Source organism: Pseudonaja textilis, chromosome 1 (assembly GCF_049901715.1).
Source record: "Pseudonaja textilis isolate UNSWEBS1 chromosome 1, rPseTex1.2, whole genome shotgun sequence".
Taxonomy (NCBI): Eukaryota; Metazoa; Chordata; class Lepidosauria; order Squamata; family Elapidae; genus Pseudonaja; species Pseudonaja textilis.
The window spans coordinates 309,265,379-309,281,791 of NC_141990.1; the positions used below are offsets into that span (position 1 = coordinate 309,265,379).

The 16,413-nt window shown below is 41.7% G+C and overlaps 1 protein-coding gene across 4 annotated transcripts in view; it reads left to right on the forward strand.

Annotated features, from left to right (window-relative positions):
* The first annotated feature begins 488 nt into the window (after positions 1-488).
* GNG2 (G protein subunit gamma 2) overlaps positions 489-16,413 on the forward strand; it is a 47,212-nt gene continuing 31,287 nt past the window's right edge. Inside the window, exon 1 of one of the 4 annotated variants that reach the window (XM_087922437.1) lies at positions 489-812. The gene's annotated coding sequence lies outside the window, so the exon portion shown is untranslated. The other 3 variants (XM_087922436.1, XM_026698727.2, XM_087922438.1) reach the window with 3 other exon arrangements.

Genomic DNA, 16,413 nt, shown 5'->3' on the forward strand with positions numbered 1-16,413 from the left:
CACATATACCTGAGGTGAAATAACTGGTTGCTAATCGATTTACAGTTAGTCTGTAGCATCCCTTTCCTCCTAAACCAGAAGCAACAGAAGAGATGGGGATGGCCTGCTTTCTGAAGGGTGGGTGGGATACAAGGTTTCTAAACTTCCTGTGTGTAGCAGTGGAAGAGGGATGGAGAAATGTCACTTGCCACCAAATTACGCCCCCCCCCCCCAAGGACTAGAGTGTCTCCACTAAACTCTATCAAATTTCTTTTTGTTTAGAAAAAAAAACCCTCAAAGTTGTAATGTTCTGGTGCTTCTAAGAACTTGGCTCGAGATAAGGACTGTGGAAAGATGTTTATGTTGCTCAAAACATGAAAAGAGAGGAGGGGGGGGGGGAAAATCCTTCCGCCCTTTTTTTTTTTTTTGAGACGTAAAGGATTCGGGTAAAAAGAAAGACTCTCATGCGAGTTGGGCAACCACCGGGGCTGCAAGTTAAGAACCAAAAACCCCCAGTAGCTAGAGGAGGAAGTGGTGGATGTTCCATTTCCTGTACAACGAGGAGCTGATATCACACACAAGACTGGGTGGGACTTTATTTGCTGGCTAAGGCGCTGCTCGCTCTTTGGCTCGCTCGCTCCTCCGCTCCTTGACCATCAGCTGTTGCTCCTAGCGCCGCACCCGGGCGAGTTCGCCGCCGTCTTCCCACATTTCGCCTCTGGATCCAGGCACAGAAGCCCTCGGAGGGAAGGTTTATTCTTCGCCTGCCCTGCGCGGACGGCTCTCCGGGATCGCCTCTCCGCCAGGTAGATCAGCGAAGCCACGGAGAGAAGGTGCAGCAGAGGTAGCCTTCTCCCACGCGGCGCGCGTTTCCCTCTGCTGCTCCATTAACGCGCCGCTTCTGCGTTCCGCCCATCCCCGCCTGGTGGGTCCGGGAGAAAGTCGGAGATGCGGGAAAGAAGCGGGGGGTGGAGGGCAGATTCGGCTTGGAGCCGGATCGCTGGCTAGCAAATCGCCACCCGAGGGGAAAGACCGAGCTGTTGCAACCCGGGAATTGGGAAATGAGAACCGATCGGTAGTGCCCGGGCTTAAGAGAGAAGAAGGCTTGACGGATGAGCCTCCACCCCAGGCAGAGCAACTGCGAGACAAATGGATGAATGCTTTGCACTAACCTCAAAGCGTGCGCGGCGGCTCTCTCTGGCTCGCACACAAGCGTGTGTGAATGGGAGTGAGTGGCAACCTCCTTGCAAATCGCTTTCTGCCGTAGCTGCATTAAAATTGTATTGTAGTGTCGGCCCGGGGTTGCATTGTCCAGTTGTTAGGGCTAATTCGAAATAGGCGTGAATTCAACCCTGTCCATTACGCTTGAGATCCCCCCCCCCATTTCTCTTATGCATTTGTTCTCTGCAGCCTTCTTTGTTCAGATCAGGCATTGTTATATAACAACAATAACAATAACTAATAATAATGAGGAGGAAGATGGGGTGGATGGGTACATGGATGGAGAGGTTTCAGATTCAGATATATTTACTAGGTTGGGGGAAAGAGAAATTCCAGCCACACTTAAAAATATCTGGTGCTTGGTATTATATGTTAAAGTTATTCCTGCTTCTCCCTAGAGAAGCTGGCTGGGGGCAGAGCGGTGGTGGAAAGATGAAAAAAAATGTGAATTGACTCCTTCATCTGCAAATATTTCTCCATGTTATGGGGATTTTTCTTGCTGCTGAGATTTTGAGTGGCTGGAAAGCTGACATGGACTGGAAATCCACTAGGGTGGGAAAAATCTTATTTTGTTTGAGCACACAATGTTCAAGTGTAAAATAACTAAATGGGTGAGGAAGGAGGGCTTTGTATTTATTTCTGGACCAGTGGGTAGATAGTAGGTTTTTAAAGTGATTGTGTAGAATGAATGAGCAACCTGGCTGGGTTTCTCTTGAAAGCAAATGGATCTGCCTTCTTCTTTATTCTTCTCCCATTCATAAAGCAAGCATGGGTGCATCTTTGCTGAATTCTGAAATCGTGGAAATAAGGTTTAGGGGTGAAACTATTAACAAAAGGCTGTGAAAGAAATTTCAGGCTAGGAGAACAAAGCCTGAATTTAGAAAACCGCCTATTAATCTTTGTGGAATGGAAATTAGCTGCTTTCCTTCTTCTTGTTTCATCTGTTTTAAAAGCTGGAGATTAGCTTCTCAACAAGCTTCTCTTTTTTCCCCTAAACTCTCGTTATTTTTTTCAAAATAGCACTGAATAATGCAAAAGTCTCATTTTTTTTCCTTATGGACAATCTCTTTTTTAAAAGCATTTACAGAAGAAAGAGACGTGACGCGGATCAAATGTGAAACTCTTCTCAATTCTTATGATTTCTTAAAAATGAACATGGTTGTTGACAGAAGAGTCGGAAGTAACTATAGCAAAATAAGCATCTTTTTCTCTCTCTTTTTCTGATGTTGAAACTCGGGCACCCATAATGTGGAATACAATATCTGCCCAAAAATGTCCCACTGAGTTCAGGGAGGGTGGAGTGGAGTGAAATCTAATTTGCAAGGCAGCAACTTTGAGAAATAAATTGCAAGGGTAAAAACAGTTTACAAATCCATTTATTTTTTATGAAATAAACGCTTCATCTTCTCTCCGCTCTTAGCTTTTCTCACATTAATCATGCATTATGGCAACCCATAAAAGTTAATGGTGTTGAGCATCTGGATATATCAGAAGGTACCTGTTGTTTCTTTCCTATAAGGGGAACCGTTTATAATTCCTCCCCACTCCCAATAATATATTCAAGTGATTTCTGCAGTGACTTCAAATCCCGTGATCTCTCTTATGAGCGGTTATCAGTCTGCAAGCTTCCTGTTATCTTAAGAAAATAGCATCTGTCCTAGCTTCCCCTGGCCAACAGCCCAAAGCAGCCCCTGATGTAAAAAATAAAATAAAATTGCAGTCCACCCAAAAGATCAACCTCTTTCCCCAGCTGCTTTTGTGATTTGAGGTGATTTGGGATCAAATTGGGCTGGTTTTCAAACTGCAGAACTTTGGGTTTGGGTGCTATAACAGAAGCTGCCACACCTACCTGTTCCTTTCATGTTGATGGGATTGTGTGGAATTCTCCGCATATAATCAACTATTCTGCCCTAAGGCTCTGGAGTGAATTACAGTGCAATTTGTTTAAAGATAAAGCTACAGCACTTGACTTTTGTTTTGAAGCAGTTTGGCATTTCCTCAATGGGTGTGGCATATTAAAAAATCCCCTGCAAAGAAGGCCTGTGGATGATAGAGACCGTGGTGGACCGTGGACAAAGATATTTGATGTTTTATTTTTCCTTGTTTTTTTGTTTCGTTTTGTTGCTTTGTTTTTGTTTAAAATGTGGTAATTATTCTTAAAGTGATAACTGACACATAGCTGTCCTTTCTGAATCTTCCCATGATCTCACCACAGAGCATCTCACAATATTTTAAAATAAGCACACCCAATGAAATGGATTGTCTCGTTGGCTTGGACCATGAAAAATCTTAGCTGATTTGTGTAGTTCACTGGCACTGGATGGGGGCAAATAGCTGATACTTGGCTACTACTGTCATGCAAAAAAAATGATTAGGCCAATTCATAGAAATGGGCAGCTCTATCCCAGTCTGTCCAATGGAATCCCCACATTCAAAGTCAGTCCTGCCCCAAAGGCATACAAAAAGGAAAGGCTGCTGGCTTTATCCCTGCTTGAGGCTTTCCAGAGGTTTTAAAACAGGATAGACTACTAGAGTGAGGAAACTGGTGGTTCAACAGCTGTAGCCCTTATTATGGCATCCTTGGTGTTCTCTGAGTTTGTCTGTTTACCTGACTCAGTAATATCACCAGTGCTTTTGACTAGTAATGGTCACAGCGCTAGTCACTAGCACATTGATTAGCACTCATGATATTACTTGAGTAAGGAAACATCTACAAGCAAACAACCAAGATCAGAAACACCAATGTTGCAGTTCAACCCCGAGTTACAGGTATTCTCTCCTATTGGAGCCCCTATTATTTATTTATTTGTTTGTTTGTTTGTTTGTTTATTGATTTATTGAATTTATACTGCCGCCTATTTGCCCATGGTGATTCAAGGCAGCTTATAAAATATAAAACTACATTTAAAACAATAAAAACTAACAAAAAGAATCAAATAAATTAATATAGTACAACATTACAAAATCACCCCCCCACCTGCCACCCCCCGCCCCAGCAACAGCAGATCACATGAGCCATTTAATGGGGTCCATCCTGCTGTGGGTTCCCCAGGCCCGCTGGTAGAACTAGGTCTTCAGTGCCTTCCAGAAGAGTGTCAGAATGGGGGCCATTTTAAGCTCTGAGGGAATGATGCTCCAGAGAGGGGAGCCACCACAGATAAGGCCCTTCTTCTGGGTCCCACCTAGTGTATCTCCCTCGGGGATGGGACCCACAGCATTTCCTGCCTTCCCACTCTAATGGATCAGGTAGATGTGACCGGCAAGAGACGGTCCCTCAGATAACCTGGTCCCAAGCCATGAAGGGCTTTAAAGGTGACAACCAGAACCTTGAATTGCATCCGGAAGCAAGTCAACAACCAATGCAGCTCCTGCAGGAGAAGTGATACATGTGTACACCAAGGTCTACACAAAACCGTGTGGGCCACTGCATTTTGCACCAATTATATCTGAACTTTGTGTTCTCCAGGTTTATTGGAAGAGATAAATTCTAAGGAACTGTGGAAAGCTACAGGTTCCACTCTATGGTCTACATCAGGCTGTCAAACTCCCGGGCCGTGGACCAGATGCATCATGCACTGGCCACACCCTCGCCTGGTTTAGCAAAGGGGGGAAAAGTCCTGATACGTCACGTGACACCGCCGTGACATGAGTTTGACATGCCTGGTCTACATGATCCTTTGCATTAAATCAAACCCTAATGCTTGTTTTCTGTTTTCCCTGTTGACTTTTCAAATACAGGCCCTCATTTTATGGAGCTTCACAGGCCCTATAAGTTTCACAGGCCCTCATTTTATGGAGCTATTTGTAATTTACTTTGGAGGCACACATGGCTAAATTTGCATAAACTGGGGGAGGGGTGGATTTCTAGAGAGAAAAATCCAGTATACTTTCCACTGAATGCTTCTGTTACTAGCAAATGGCAGGGCCCTCAGGTATGAAGTAATAAACCCATGGCTAGAAGGACAGCAGATTGGCAGACTGACAAATGATTACAGGCTTCCCATGCAAAAGGCTTGGTTCAGCTCTGGGCATAATAATAATAATAATAATAATAATAATAATAATAATAATAATAATAATAATAATAATAATAATAATAAAGCTCTTTTCCACCTGAAACTTTGATGAGTTTCCATTAAGAAAGACAGTGCTGAGCAAGATGGACAGAGATTGGCAGTTCCTTATGTACTCCACAGGATTCATAATTAGAAGCAGATGGCGGGATATGTTCCTGTTTTTAGTTTCTGATTCAACAGATCACTATTTCTGTGTGGTGTTTTGCATAGGGCTTCGTGCAAAATGCTTTATCAGCTTCATTAAAATTCCCCTGCCCAGTGTTGTCACTCCTGTCTACTGTCTGTAAGGGAAGTGGAAGACAAGTGATGGTGGTTGGCTTAGGCCAAGCCACAGCAGGCATGTAACATGCAGCCATCGCCTTTGTTCCAAGTCCAGGTTCCTATTCATAATCATGCTCGCTCTCAAGCAATTGATAATACAATGGGTAGCCAGAGAGGATTTAGGATAGAAAGTTCATTCAGACACAGATGTGAATTCAGACCAGTCAACTGTCCTCTAGAGCCAATGAACAACTGTCCTTATCATTACTGATTCAGCGGGGTCATTATAGAGAAGGGTTTCTCAACTTCAGAAATTTCAAGAAATGTGGACTTCAGTTCCCATAAGTCCCATGCTGACTGGGGACTTCTGAGTGTTCATATTTCTTAAAGTTGCTAAGATTGAGAAATACTGCTCTGAACTGTTCTATGCAAGATAGGAGTTCTAATCCAGGGCAGGCATCTCCAACCTTGGCAACTTTAAGACTTGTGGACTTCAACTCCTTAGCCAGAACTCTGGGAGTTGAAGTCCACAAGTCTTAAAGTTGACAAGTTGGAGACCCTTGATCTAGGGATTACCTGGTAAGACAACAAAACATTGCCTGTAACCCACCAATTCAATGGTATGTGCATTGGATTAAATGATTTCAGCCAGTTTTCATTTCTAGTTTGATAATTGGAGGGTGTGAATGAAGCCAGCTTTTGTGGAGGTTGGGGATGGGAGGGGAAACCCACCCTGTGATTTTGGACTAAGTCCTCCTGGTCCTCTGCCCTTAACTTCCTCATCCATCACCTTTTGGCAGATCTAAGTAGGATCCAGAATTACAACTATGACCAGAGGAGAACGACAATCCGATGATAATGTGGAGCTGGCTAGAGTGTGTAGAAGGGTCAGCTTGATATTACAATAGAAAATTGATTTATCTCTTGAAACTAACCTGGTAATATTGGTCCGTCCGCATGGCGGTCTGGTTTAGTTTGCTTGTAATGTATATTGCTCAGAAGGAAAATCTGGGTGTGCACAGGGGAAAGTCATAGGAGAAAAGATATTTTTATTAGCGGGATCTCCTTTGTGGAATACTTTTCACAGAGTGTCTTGCATGGCTCTATAATATTGTAGCCCTTCCAGCACTAGATGAAATAACTATTTTAAAAAATAAAGAAAATTCTGAGGTATTTTAGGAAACCATTTTCAAGGAACAGACTGATTCCTTGTGATTTGATTTTTTTCCTTGTCATGTTTATATTCTGCTTATTATTGTTGCTGTTTTTAATCATTTTGCTGGTTTTTACTTTATTTATGAATTGCATCACTCCAAAAACTCTAGATGGTGTTGAATTTTGTAACACATTTGTGTACGGCTAGGGGAGGAAATAAGGTTTTGGGGAAGTATAGAAACATAAATACTCCCAATGTAAATACATTCAAAATCGGCTTAGCAGTGAGAAGGGCGGTATAAATATAATACAAATATACGCACAAAAGTACACAAAAGTTTTTTTTTTAATGACCAGCTTTCAGATTTCAGGAGGAGAAAGTATTCAGATTTTGCAACATTTTCTTCTTACTCTGTTCCAAAAATAATGCACTCAGTGCTATGGCTTAAATCTTATTCAGAGGATGCATATAATTAGTGCTCTGTCTCATAAAGCTACTTCATCGCAAAGCCGGGGAGTTGGTGCCGTTGGCTCCCTGTGCCATTGTTCGCCATGAATTAAGCAACATCGAATCTGCTTGTTGAATAAAGGAGGACTTTCTCTTTGGATTGCTGCAAAATGGGCAGAAAGGGTGCTATTCAAATCAAACTGAAACAGCAAATTGGGGTCCAATGGATGTTTACTGGGCTGGCAAGAATTCAGCTGTGTTGGAAAATGATCCACTCGTGTTGCCTGCTGTACATCAACGATTCTTAAATTTCATATGCGGTTTTCTTCTTTGTGGCCCACCACAGCTTTTGTTGATCTTACAGTTATTACAAGCAAAACTAGTGAAAAGAAAACAGAAGTCTTTTGGCATTTGGGTACACAACTAAACTTCTACTTTCTGATTCAGTTGCAAACTTCCAAAACAAAGAAAAGGGATTTTTTTAGATGACTCTGTGCTTCCATTCTTTGGGATATATACTTTTTGAGACCCTCTTAGGAATTAGTTTTGCATTCCTCTCATTTAATAGGTCCAAGAACTACTGTATCAAAGTGCAGAATTAATTGTCTGTGGATGAAACAGTCATTTCAGTAGCGGGGGGTGGGGGGGTGGGAGAGCTTTCAGCATCTGCTTCTGGTTGTTTGTGTTCTGTTTGTGGGAAACACCAGGAAGTGCATTACAGAATCCTCGCTGATTCTCAAGTCATGAGTACAGCTAATTGGCATAGCCACTTTCCTTTTTAGGGCTGGGGTGGGGGAAGGAATAATATGCCATTTGTGTGAAATAAATTTGTGTTTATATTTTGCTTCCCCCTTCCCAACTGTTGCAGACCCAACAAAAGTTTTGCATCTCTTCTCCAGAGGGTTCGTTCTGGAAAGGAAGTCTCTGTTTGCAATCTCAGTAGGCTCTGGCCATTATTTATAATTGTGTTGGGCCTACCTTTCTAAAGGCAGAATGCATCTGGGTCTCTGGAGAGATCGGATGAAGATTTCTGCTTCACATTACTCTTCCGGCCACTTCCCCTGGGAAAAAAACAGAGCACTCGAGATTAATAACTTTCTGCTCTAATTTGATTTCAGGTTTCCCTCTCTCCTCTCCCACTATTTCTTAAGAGCCCAAGAGGTACAAGCGGAGCAATTAGAACAGGGCTGTCAAACTCCCGGCCCATGGGTTGGATGCGTCACATGGCCACACCCATGCCCGATTTAGCAAAGGGGGGCGAGTCCTGATATGTCATGTGATGCCACCGTGATGATGTGAGTTTGACACCCCTGAATTAGAACATACAATGATCCAAGCTGAGAAATTATTTGTTTTGTCACATAAATGAAAGCTTCATGTTCAGAATATTTCTGTCTGTCTAATTTCTATATCACTTGCCTCACATAAAACAGTAAAATGATTTAAAAGCTATAGCTAAAACAGTTTAAAAACCAGATTAAAACAAAATTAAAAAGGCCAATTCCAAAGTTAAAAAGCAGAGGGAGTACCTTTGGCCCACAGGGGTGGGTTTCTACCGGTTCTATCCACCTCTGTAGAACCGGTAGCTCTGAAGAGCAGCAGACATAGAACTGGTTCTATGTCTGCTGATGTTTTTGCCCACCTGCCCACGCGGGCTCTTACCTGATCTTTATTTCCTGATTTTTCGACTTCAGCTGCCGAACGAGGCATAGCTTTAGTTTAAAAAACAGGAAAAGAGGGTTGTTTCAAAGGCTGCTTCTCTGCACGCAGCTGCTGCTGATGATTTACAGGCGTGCGGCTCGCAGCGGTGAAGGGAAGCTCGTAAATCCCGAACCAGTAGTTGACCCTGTCATATCCCACCCCTGTTGGCCCACCAATTACCCCCAGGGCTGCACAGCACTCTTGGACTCCAGGCCTGTTGGCAGAGCCAGACCTCAATAATCTTCTGGAAGGCCAGAAGAGGGGGCAGGGTTCTGCCTTGCCTCTGGGGACAAGCTGTTCCATAGGTCAGAGACCACAGCAGAGAAGGATTACTTCCTAGACCCTGCCAGTTGAAGTTCTTTAACTGATGCGAACCAGAGGTGGTATTCAGCAGGTTCTGATCAGTTCTGGAGAACCAGTAGTGGAAATTTTGAGTAGTTCAGAGAACCAGTAAATACCACCTCTGACTGGCCACGCCCCCATCTCTTCTCTGCCTCCCAAGTCCCAGCTGATCGGCTGCGTCTTCTTTTGTTGCCCTCCACAGGAGAACAGAGCTGGAAAGCAGGTTAGTGGGGTGGGGAGAGAATGGGATTTTGCAGTAACCTTCCCCTGCCACGCCCACCAAGCCACGCCCACAGAACCAGTAGTAAAAAATTTTGAATCCTACCACTGATAGGAACCATAACATTCCCTCTCTTCCTACCCAAATGGGACTGATCAGTGAAATTAGGAAGAGGTGGCTTTTCAGATTATGGTCAAAATGGATACATTAAGTCATGAGTTGAAATGTGATCCGTGAATGACCGATTACTAGAATTACAAAAAAGACTGTTGGAATCTTGGGCAGGAGAGGTTGAGATGGGAGAAAGGAGATTTGGACAGAGACCAATCCCTACAAAAGCATCTTAATGATAAATAAAAGATAATGTTAGAATACGGAGCAAAAGAAAAGAATATAAAGTTGGCTTGTTTGAACAGTTTTAAAATATTTCTATAAAATTCTGGGAATCCTTTAAAGACTTTTTTTCTGACATTGGATAGAAATGTTAATGATCTTTGGATTTATGGTGATCTGAAGATCATATTCAGGAAGGAGAGCCAGCTGTTGCACCCCCTTGACCTCCCTATCCATTATGGAAGCCATGGGACACTCTCCTGGAAGCAGTCACCATTCTGGAGTGGCTGCAGTTCATTGCATCTACTCCCCAAATAGTGTCCGCTTCTGGGGTAGCACTGTGTAGGTACTTCCACATAGGAAGTCCATATGGCAGATCACTGCTTCCTAAAGGAGATCTATGGAAAAGGTAAGTGACCAAACCGTGATGGGGTGAGGAGGAGGGTATGGGATCCAGCTAGGTGGGAAGCATCCCCAATTCTACAGGAACTCAGTAGAATGAGATGAGGTGGCCCCACTGCAGCATCCGTGCCATCAATTGTAAGGCCGGCAAGATTGCCAAGTGCCCAAATTTTATTCACGCAGGCTCTGCAGCGGCCATAATTTTGAGCAGGGATTGTAAGTACCTTCATCCACTGGTGTTGTAATTTTGAATGGTCACTGAAGAAATAGTTGTAAATTAAAGTCGTCTAAAAAAAGATGGTGGATGGTGCGATATAAGCCCTACCTCTTTGTTAAAGATGTTAATGCATATTCCAAAGCAACAAGAAATTTCATTGCAACGCTCTGTCACCATGCCTACTTTTATCTTACACACATACGTACACACACAAACATCCTGGAGATGCTGATGTGTATTCAAAGTTTTTAGTAAGCACAATAAAGTTGTCACCTAAGGTCTGAAACAGAAGAAACAAGAGGGGGTCAAATTATTCTACAAAGCACCTGAAGGCAGGACAAGAAACAATGGTTGGAAACTAACCAAAGAGAGATTTAACCTGGAATTAAGGAGAAACTTCCTAACAGTGAGAACAATTAACCAGTGGAATAGCTTGCCTTCAAAAATTGTGGCTGCTCCATCACTGGAGGTTTTTAAGAAGAAACCAGACAGCCACTTATCTGAAATAGTATAGGTTCTCCTGCTTGTGCAGGGGGCTGGACTAGAAGACCTCCGAGGTCCCTTCCAGCTCTATGCTATTCATTCATCCTTTCAGACAACACCCCAGAAAGCAAAGGAAAAACAAAATACTTTTCCCAACTGGGGAAATCCAGCATGGACCTATCTATTTTGCCCCATTCTCCTACTGCACTCCATCCATGTTAATTTTTTGCCTCCTTACCAGTTAAATCTAGAATTATTTGCCTCACCAACAATCATGATATCCAGTCATCAAGCTCTGAGCTGGAAGGAGAGCAGTTAAGGGACATAAGTTAAGGGCAGTGATTGTTGGTGAGGCAAAGAATTCTAGGTAGATAACAAATAACTAGTTACCCCTTCCCAGATTAGAATAAAATTGTAACCTCATGAAAAGTCTTGTGGCTTTTTGAATGCAAACAAGGTATTATCTAAGGAAGAGCTCATCATATTGGACAGTGAGCATTTTTGGTACAGTATTGTAAAATACTGCTTAGGCTTAAAATTGCTCCAAAAATTGGTCTTTCCTACCAGACTCCCAATTTCCTTAATTTAGAATCTAATTTTTCTTGACAAATTAACCTAAAACCCCAGTTTTCCTCTCCCAGTTAGATAGGGGTGAGTTAACTTATGCTTACTATGCTTTCCAATGCTTGTTCCTGAGAAGATGTCTCTTCATGTTCCGCATGGTATTTAAAAAATATTGCTACTTCATATATTGCATAACGATGCCACCTATCTAAACTGTTCACAAAATTATCTTAAGTTTGCCTACTTTTATCCCATAATCGAAAGGCAGCTGCTTGAATGTTGACTACTCCGCCTGCTATCCCCACCCTAGTCATCTCTGGGTGGATTATTCTGAGGAAGCCTCCAAAGGTTACAACTATTATTATGATATACAATCTATGGGAGTAGATTTTTAGAGAAGGGTGTCTATATTATGCTACAATATTTGGATTTTTAAAAAAATAATTTTACGGCTTGAAAATATGTTTGAGGCATTTCTTCTTCAAGAAACAAATAAATAAAAATGAGTCATTAAAAGAGCCCACAAGAAATCCACCCACTTGACTCGTGCTGTTGCTATAGTAATTTGGCTCAGCCATGCAAAATAGTCTCCAGAGTTCTCAAAAAAGGGGGGGGAACCCCCACTCTCTGGTCTGATTGACACAATGGTTCTCTTTTTTCAATTCTGTGTGGAGCCTTTCTTCGCCACACATGAAATACTTGTGCTAAACTATTTCTCTGGGGAGTACCGCTGAAATATATTATTTTTAATACTACAATATTTACTGTTGGTATTATTCTTAGCATTCCTGTCAAAAGCATTTGGGGACTAAGCGTCACCAAAGAAGAAAAACATCACATTAAAATATAATAAAAGGGCAGTAGATCAGCCATCAGCAGATCAATCAACCAATTCAAAGTAAAAAAAGAAAACATCCAATCATAGAAAACAGATGCCTCAGGTCACCTTCCTGCATCCATCCAGAATCTGGGACCTTTGAAATCTGTTTGAACTGGGTATCTCCTAGAGGTTACAGTTATTGGGTGTTTTTAATCTAGCACATGATGAGGAAGAGGAGGATGTGCCATCAAGTTGTTGACTTTTAATAACCATAGATAAATTTTCACCATGATTATCTGCCTACAATTTAACCTGCTCTTCATCATTTTCAACAACTCACTCATAACCACTGTAACTGAGTCCATCTACCTTGCTGTTAGTCGTCCTCTTCTGTTTCCTTTCATCTGTCCCAGCATAAGAGTCTGCTACAAAGAGCTAGGTCTTTGCATAATGTGTACAAAGTAAGATCATTTGAGCCTGTCATTTGTGCCTTGAGTGTGAACTCTACTAAATCATAACCATGAACTTATTTGGGGACAGCCTTTGCTAGAGAGGATAATGGGATAATTGCTGGGAGATGCTGGAATAAGGAAGGTCATAATAATTCTTGTAATTAGAACCAGAAATTGAAGCCATCACCATTGCTTAAAAAAAAAAATCGTCAGCTTTTTTTCCTCAAGTTTTGTTGGAAATAGGTTTCAGTGCATATTTTCCAAATGTATTATCTCAGCATCCTGCTGTTGGATATATGATCCACATCAAGCAATGGGATTTTACAGGCTTGGGAAACAGGAAGTTAGGCATAATAGAAAATTTCAGATGTGCTTATTCTGTTGTTTGAGATGATATGAGCTAGCAGTGTGCTGCAACTACCAAAAAACCCAGTGCAGTTCTAGGCTGCATCAATAGAGGAATAGTATCAAGATCATGAGAAGTGATAGTATGCTCTGTACTGAAGTAGAAAGGCCACACTTGGCATGCTGTATCCTGATCTGATACAAAAAAAAAATGCTAAGACCCTAGAAAGAGTGTAATGAACAAAAAAAGATGATGGATTCTAGAAGCTAAACTATACAATCAGCAGTTAAGGAAATAAGGTATGTTTAGCCTAATAAGGAGAAGGATTAGGGGTAATAGGATAACTATCTTCCAGTACTTGAGGGGCTGTCACAGGAAGAACGGGGTTGAGTTATTGTTCAAAGCATTTGGGGCAGGACAAAAAGTAATGGATGGAAACTTATTAAAGACAGATCCAATTTGGAACTAATTTCCTGACAGTAAGAACAATCTATGGAACACCTTGCCTCCCGGAGTTTGGGTGGCCCATAACTGGAGGCCTTCAAAAAAGACTGGACAGCCTTTTGCCCAGGATTTAATAAGGTCTCTTACCCTGGGCAGGAAATTTGACTAGAATACCTCCAGGGTCTTTTTCAGCCCTACCTATGATTCTAAGAATTTTAGGTTACAGTGCAATAAAGATCTATGAAATGAGAAACAGTCTTGATTTACCATGTTCTCCCAGGGCCAAGTAGAGGAGGACAGATTTGAAGGGTAATGATGCACTTATGGTAGATAAGAACACAAGTCCAGTCAAGGAGGTGGAACGGGGAGGAGGAAGGTTGGCAGTATTCATTGAACATCCATTGTTGAGAAACTATGTCTTCATATTTCACTGTGGATGCTTCATAGGCATCTAATTTATCATTGGTAATTCTGATCCAATGTACCTTTTTAAAAAAAATCTGTATCAGTGGTGGGATTCAATTTTTTTTACTACTGGTTCTGTGGGTGTAGCTTGGTGGGCATGGCAGGGGAAGGATACTGTAAAATCCCCATTTTCTCCCCATCCAACTAACCTGCTTTCCAGCTCCGTTCTCCTGTGCAGGGCAGCAAAAGAAGACCCAGCCGATCAGCTGGGACTCAGGAGGCAGAGAATAGATGGAGGCGGGGTCAGTCAGAGGTGGTATTACGAACTACTCAAAATTTCCACTACCGGTTCTCCAGAACTGGTCAGAACCTGCTGAATACCACCTCTGTTCTGTATCATGCTGGGTACTAGCTAAGTAACACTATTTGGAAATACAATTTGGGGAGAAAATGGAATTGCCCACCACTACTTCCTGTAAATATTAGATTCACTTCTGACTAATAGGACTTCTCTAGCATCTCTGATTGTAGAATTCTCCAGATGCGACATTTGAGATTTTAACCAGATTTTCTTTATATGTAAAGCATATTCTTCACTACTGAACTTAGGAAACCACCCTTATTAAGTAAGAAAACTATTTTTCCGGGGATGGAACCACTGTAAATTCAAAAATCTCTGTTTGCAATGCAGGCTTTCAAATGCCAGAGCACTCAGTTGATCATACAAGATTTTGCACAACCCTAAAAAACTTGTGAGAATGTGATGTCTCACATCAGACCTTACAACCTGTTTGATTTTGTTTTTTTTTAAGATTCCACAGCCAAGGCCCAGAAGTAATTGTTCACCCTTGTGCTAAAGAAGAAAACAGCTTCAATCTAGAACTGCCAATCTGGCTTTTTGGTATTTCATGAAGAGGCGTTCCTCAAATTCTGCAGGAGAAAGAAGCAAACACCAATGATTTCCCTCTTCAGTCCCTTGGCTAGCAGTCCAAAGAGCAAATTCTGTGGTCTGAGCTGGAGCCTAGCATGAAGCATGGTGCAGGGAAGTAGCTACGAGGGCTGTGCCCACAGCTGTCACTTCCACATTGCCATATTATTGTAATGCCACTTCCTCCCATTGTGCTCTATTCCTAGTTTGACTCTGTCTACTCAGCTGGTTTCTGTGGAGGAGCTAGACACCTGCTGTCTATAGTAGTGTACACTACATTGTGGTAATCTGTGTATTGTGGAGAGTGCTTTGAAGGAAGATGGTTCTCAGCTGCTAGCTGAACCATCTGCCATATGTCCTATGGAAAGTAGGGGTGCTTGCTTTATTAAAGCTCAAATAATATGTCCTTTCCAAGTACCTATTTCCTGCTCTTTAAGAAAAGACTGCCTTAAGTTGAGCCAAACTTTGATTTTGTAGAAATATCCATACAGTTTTCTACCATCAATATTGTAGCGGTTTGCTATTGTCTTCTTCCAGACATTTTTTTTTATTTCTCACTTTAGCCTACATCTTTGGCAGGTCCAACCATGCTTAGTTTTATAGGCTGGCTAAGTGCTGTGTCTTTGAAGATGACTATAGGACTTTGCCCTGCCCTACTGAAATTTCCCTTTCCAGCCTTCTATCCTTTGCCAAATTTAAGAATAAAGCCCTTCATTGGGCAAATTTGCAATGCTTGTTTTTCTCCATTTCTCTTTCATCTAGACACAACCAGACCAAATATACTGAGTTTGATGTCAAGAAACCTGACAGAAGAATCAGTGTTACCAGTCATTAAAATAGAAAAGGAAAAATGCTAGATAGCAAGTTATATTCAGAGCCAGTGTTAGCTTTTGCAAAAATCAGTTTTTAGGTAAACCCATTTTCTTTGCAAATGTTAGATTCAGTTGGCTACCACAGATTGTCCCAGTTACTAATTTAGCTAATTTCTTATATTTGCTTTAAAGAATTATGTTGTAATTGCCCTTTTTAGATCCCAGAGACAGAACTATGCCAAGTCTCAACTCAAAGAGTCAAGCTCCAAGGGAATGACTATCAAAAGTTGTTCCCGTTTAACTGTCTTTTTAGAGGTAGGGTAACCATATCTGGGCAGAGGAAATCCAGACTGCAATAATTGAGGGAAAGTTTTAGGATTTTCAGTATGTCTTTTCTATCATTTAACAGAATGTCTGCATGTTGAGAATCCAGATAAGTACACCTATCATAGAGGGCAATTTTCTAGTAAGAGCAAATGTTTATTTTAAAGCTCTATTGTCAGATTGAATTCAAAAACAGAGAGCAGTTGCACTGTTGCGCTCAGTCCATATCCTCTGCAAAGCTTTTACCGCAAAGTCAACAATGCTTCATTCTATATTATATTATGTTTTGATTAATCAGGGAAGATACTTGTTTTGTGAATGTATGGCTTCAGCTTGAAAGAACCTGAATATGTAAGGTCCTAGTTATCTATAATAGATTCTTCCATTTCTACTTCTGATTTGGAATCAACCGAAGAAGCAGACAGAAAAAAAGTTCCCAAATAACTAAAGGAAGTACTTTTTTCACATCATGCTATGAGT